Raw genomic sequence first — 6,000 nt, 5'->3', positions numbered from 1 at the left:
TACTTGAATAACTGAAGGAATTGTTTCAGCCCTAAAACATATTAATGCAAACTGTTGAAGCAGTGCACCTTTAATTTACAGTATCTATGTGACAACAGCTCATAGTGGCAGTTTTAAAAAAATATTGATTGACTGGAGCATTGATGAAGTGGTTCATGTCTCGCAAGACAAACTGGACAATTAAACATGGCTGTGGAAGTTGACTGAAATCTTCCTTTTGATCATTTTTCATGCCGACTATCCATATTGTAAATCTACTGTCGCTGATCTGTACACACATCATCTATTGCATGTCCGTCTCTTCTGAAAGATGAGTCCCCTCCTCAGCAACTCCTCCTGAGACGATTCATGCTTTCCTTGATACGGAGGCTCCTAAATCTACTCATGATAAACAAAAACTTCTACCCACATTGTTAAAGAGTGATCCCACGATCAACTAAATCCAAATGACAGGGCGACATCACATACTTTTACAAAAAATAAAATAAAAATAAAATATTGTCCAAGCTGGGTCATTTCATCTGTGAAAGAGCTCCAAACGACTGATGCCAATAACAAGAATGAACTACAGAGGGCGATACAACTTCTGACTAATCAAAGCTTTTTCCACTGCGTGACTAAGTGCATCTTATGTGTGATCGAACAGCAAAGAAAGGTGGGAGGAGGCTTTCCAGAAGCACAGCTCTCAAAACCATTCAGCCCTGGCCAAAGCTTTAGATGCACCACTGGCGTTCCCTCTGAAATCTTTCTGGACATCATGACTGCTTACGTTCATCACTTCAGCAGAAATGGTTTTCACTTCCCCAGTTATTCATGAAACACTGTGGAGGCAAGTGACTGAATGCATTGTGAAATAAATCTCTTCGTGATTTTTGGTGCAGAAGAAAGTGAAGGTCTAATCACATTTTTATTTCATGTTTTCTGGCCAGAATTGTGCCAAAGAAAGATTCATAGACTGCAAATAATCTCATTAGTTCACACTGCCTAATAAAAAAAATGAACAGCTGTATTTTTAATCACACTGACAGAGAACTCTTTCAAATGGACTCCTGAGCTGCCATATTGGTCACATAGAGGTAAAATGAACACAGGCCAGTGAATCAATCAAAATATGTCCTGTTTCCATAACTCCTAATCCGACAAATATTCCAGCATGTTCATTTCAGATCCCATATTTATTAATTATATACTGTCAACATTACTCAGTTGATTAATTATTAAATTGCCAAATTTGTTTCCTTGGTTATAAGGAGGTTTGACATTTGTCTTCCCTTTCTTTTTTTGACAGAAAATTAAATTGCTCGATTAAAAAATTACTAACAGAGGAACTAGTTATTTGTAAAATCAATTTCTTCCCTATTTATGGGTATTAAATTAAAATATTTAATGCTATGTTCAGACATTCGGTCAAAATGGTACTTCACACATATGTGCAACTACATTTACACATTACACAACAAATTATATTCAACTATTCAGTAATACTAAACACTGGTATTCTACATCCAGGACATGGGCGAAGGTTTCCTGTGAACACTGGTGGGGACACATTAAGCAGAGGTCTGACAGTCCTCCCCTTGAAAATTCCTGCATTGCGGTGAATTTTTACACACTAATTTGTGCATTGGAAATGCCTTTAGGCACCAGGTGATAAAATATATAATTCAAAATGTAATTGTGGTAGTTCAAGCCCCATCCAAGCAGCCACTGTTGGGTTGGATATGTGAAAAGAGAAATTCCCCTTGCGGGATCAATAAAGTATAACAAATAAAATAATGAATAGAATAATGAATTATGCATTCTGTATTTCTTTCAAATATTCTCCTGTAAATTTGATTTTTGATATTTTATTATTCCTGCTGAGTCAACACACAAACATACACACATTCACTCTTCTGTCCTCTGTTGTATATTTAGTTTGGGGCAGTAACCTCTGTGAATGTGCATGTGACACCTTTTCACATCCAGGCTAAATGAATTCATTTTAACTAATATATCTGTATGTTTTGAGATGTTTTTAGGAACTGTAAAAAAAACTTTGGTTATCAACTTTTGAAATCACATTTGGTTTTCAGGACTTTTTGAAAGAGAAAAAAAAACACTCATTTTAGGAAAACTAATTGAGATTAAGAAAAAAATGTGTTTAATTAGGTTGCTAATAAGACTTACAGAAAGGTTCCCTGTTTGCTAGCAGGTCATTTGAAATAAGGGAAGTGCAGAAGACAATGCAACACAAAAATGAAGCTTCACTCAGAACAAACTAACTTTAACTGATGTTACCAAGCAACCACCAGTAGACACTGACGCAGCTCAAAGCACCAAAATATTACACGACAACTGACGAGAAAAGCACTAAACAGCAAACACTGTTGCGAATCTTCCTCCAACAACATTTCAAGGCCAACAATTACCTCAAATTGACTGACCATGCTACCAAAACGCCGCCACGTTTTCACGCGCGAAGCTAATTATTATGTATCAAGCTAGAAGGAAATTTTACACTAACACAGCCAAAAAATAATACTAATAGAACAAACACAAACTTATCATGCGTTACTTACATTTTTATGGAGCACAACGTCGTGTTCATTCACGTTTAAAGAGCGCAGAACAGATTCAGAGCAGGAGGAGCTGGTCTTTAAACGCCACCTGTAGCTGCGCTCTGATGGTGACGACTCACGTGGTGCGGAAGTGGAAGTTTTTTTTTTAATTGAAACAAAGCAGCATCAACAGTCGTACAAGAGGTACGAAGAGCAACAAAAAGTACGTACAAGATAGAAAGAAAAAGAGTAAGTAAAATAAAAATAAAAATAACAAAATAAAAGTAGTCTGTCCGCATGAATATCCAATGGGTTAGGGGTTGTCCATGAGTTTGATATCTTCAATCATGTTAAAAAGTTTCACAGCAGTTCGTTTTTTCATATGTTTCAGTGATGAGAAGAATAGAGACATTTCTTTACGATTAGAAATCTGCATTTGTGTATGAAAAATTTCCCTAATATTACAATGACATTCCCTAATATGTCTAGCAAAAAGTTATTAATTACAAATCCATACAAAATATTTTCACATTCAAAAGCAGGAATTGGTACATACTTAGATAACCGGTGATGTACGTCATCCCAAAAGGCTTCAGAATACATACATTCATAGAATAAGTGATCTGTAGTTTCAGTGTGTTCATTACAAAAGGAGCAGTTATTATTCTCAAAACCAAATCGTTTGCTTAAAAAAATCAGCTGAGGGATAAATTCTATTCAAAATTTTGAAATGATTTTCTTTCATTTTGGGGGCGCGGAAGTGCAAGTTAATTGGCAGACAGCAACAGCAGCACAGGTGGAGGAAAAAACACTAAATGACAACAACAGTGGGAGGACATAGATGTATGCATCATAAGAATATGATTATAATAATACATTATCATAGTATTTTAAAGCATGTATTTTACCTGACAATATGCATTTTCTGCTGGTTGATAGGCACCTTCTACTTCACTTTATTTCACAAGCGTATTGTATTTTTCACTATACTTTATTTATTGAAGTGCTGTTGGGCTTACTTAATTTTGAAATCAAACTCAGAATTTTGGACACAATTACAGATTTCTGAGAGATAAAAAGCACCAGGATAACTGAAGTGCCAAAAAGGAAAGGGTTTTAAGCCATGTTATTTTTCTTTAGTCTCCTATTTTGCCTCTAACCCTTTCTACTTTACCTGTCTGCTTACATTGATTTGATTTTGCAGATTTCACCATCTCCCTCTGAGAAAAAAGCTTCCTCCTTTCCAGATTCCTGAATTTGAAGTCAGAATACTTTAAAAAGTCAGAACCCACCTTCCTCATCTTCATTCTCCGCCATACAACCTTATCCAGCTGCAGTTTTATAGTGCGGATTCGCTAATGTTTTAATAATGTAGCATTTTGCTGGGAAAAAAAATGTAAATGTAAAGATTTACTGTTTCTAATAATAGAGTAGCTTTACGTGAGTGTTCAGTGGTAAAATTGAGTATTTGTATTATTGTGTATCACTGCAGTTGAGCCATAATGTACAATACAAGACTCAGGCAAACAAATCAATGTGTAATGTTGCCATTGTTAGTGTTTTTTTAATTACATCTGTGCATTTTGTACCATGGCATAACAGAGAGTATGTATAATAGCAGAAACAGCAATCCAAACAACAATTCTAATCTTTATTTGATAGAAATGGGTAAATAATTAACAGACAAAAAAAATGCAGCAACAGAAATACAGAGAGCAATGCTCAACATGACTTTTGAAATTAAAAAAAAATTGTATTACATTTGCATTACATTTACTGCAGTCAAACTGTAAAGAACAACACTGAGATGAAAATTAAAACAAGCATCAATCTAACAAGTAGAATAGAGGAGAGCCTTTCATAGAAGCTCAATAAAAAAACATTACTGGCCATGAATCTGGCTGTTGTACAGAATGTCATAGCATGCATTGCTAGCAAGCCTTAAAAATCAAAATAACACATTACACAGGAGCACACTTGCTGGTGGAGCTTAATTCTTTGTTGTACACACAGATGAAGTCTATGTATATTTACCTACACAGCCACAGCACTTGAAAAGGTTAGGAACAAAGTAAGAGCTATTCCTCGCCCCTCTTTGAACATGACAGCTTAGTAGAAGAGGGTGGCTGTGAGGACTAGCGCAGGTCATTAGCCTGCTGAAATACCTCCAGCTTAAATTATTTCTGAAGTGATTATGGCTGCACGATAGGCTAATTAGGAACTCTGCTTAACATTTTACAGAGACTGTTTGTGAAGCATTAACTTCCACTGATTAAATGGGATGAGTGCTTGCCTGTGTGTTTGACAGAAGAACCCGCCTCGGCTGCATGAAAATTCTGCATTTAGGTGTTTATCACATGATGACTTGTGTGTGTCTCAGTTACCATGAAAAGATCTTCCTGTTTCAGAGGACTGCAACACTGTGTAACCAGAAAACGGGGATTGATTCTTCAAGCAAAAGTGCCAAAAAGGAAAGGATTTTGAGTCATCTTATTTTTCTTTAGTCTCCTATTTTGTCTCTAACCTTTTCTGCTTAACCTATCTGCTTACACTGATTTGATTTTGTCCGTTTCACCATCTCCCTCATCCTCCATCTTTTCCTTCCATCCTCCTACTGTCCTTCACTTATCCATTCTTTAAAAGTCATCTCAGGTTAGCCGGAATGTCACATCACTCAAGTGTGCCCTCTGGGGCAGCTGCTGTTATTTTAAGGGGTCATGTACATTTATCCAAGCAATGAATAAAGAAGCACCCAGAGGCTGGACTAAGAGGCTTGAGCACAGCCATCACAGAAAGGATGGAAAACATTTACTTTTGGAGAAGCGCGCCTCAACAAGGAGCCTTTTGAAAGGTCAAAGGTCAAAGACGGTCCGCCACCTGTCATTTGCAGCCTTTCGACCTGGCTCAGTGGATCTTGGACTCTTGGTCATCCACCCAAGTGGCCATAACTACTGACTTAGAACGATTTTTCAATGAAAGGAAACAGGATGAAGTGCTCTCAGTATCAGCAAGTCAACAGTAAAATCCAGTGTTTATGTGTAAACAGCAATATTGCCACCAGGAAAAAAAAAAAAAAACGGAGACAGCACTCAGACTATCACTGCACACTGAACACCACTGGAATTCACACTAATGATATTCTTTCTTTCAGGGTCAGCAGCTCGTCTAGTTGGTCTTACACCTATTCAATCGGGAGAAAAACTCTCGAGAGAGATCGATTAAAAACCATTAATTTGAAATACACGCTATTAAAGTGCTTGTTTTCAGTCATTTCTGTCTTAACTTTTAGAGTCAAATTGTATTATTTTGACTTTACAGTTACTTCAACTTGCATCATTTACAGTATGTAAACATTTTAATTAACTCAGGAGTCCTTCTCGTGCACACGCAGGAAAAAGCGAGTGACAGAAAAAGTGTAGCTTTTTTTGACCATTAGCTGCTGCTTGGAATGCTTGCAGTG

The sequence above is a fragment of the Acanthochromis polyacanthus genome, chromosome 20 (assembly GCF_021347895.1).
Source record: "Acanthochromis polyacanthus isolate Apoly-LR-REF ecotype Palm Island chromosome 20, KAUST_Apoly_ChrSc, whole genome shotgun sequence".
Taxonomy (NCBI): Eukaryota; Metazoa; Chordata; class Actinopteri; family Pomacentridae; genus Acanthochromis; species Acanthochromis polyacanthus.
Note: the sequence above shows the minus strand (reverse complement) of the source record.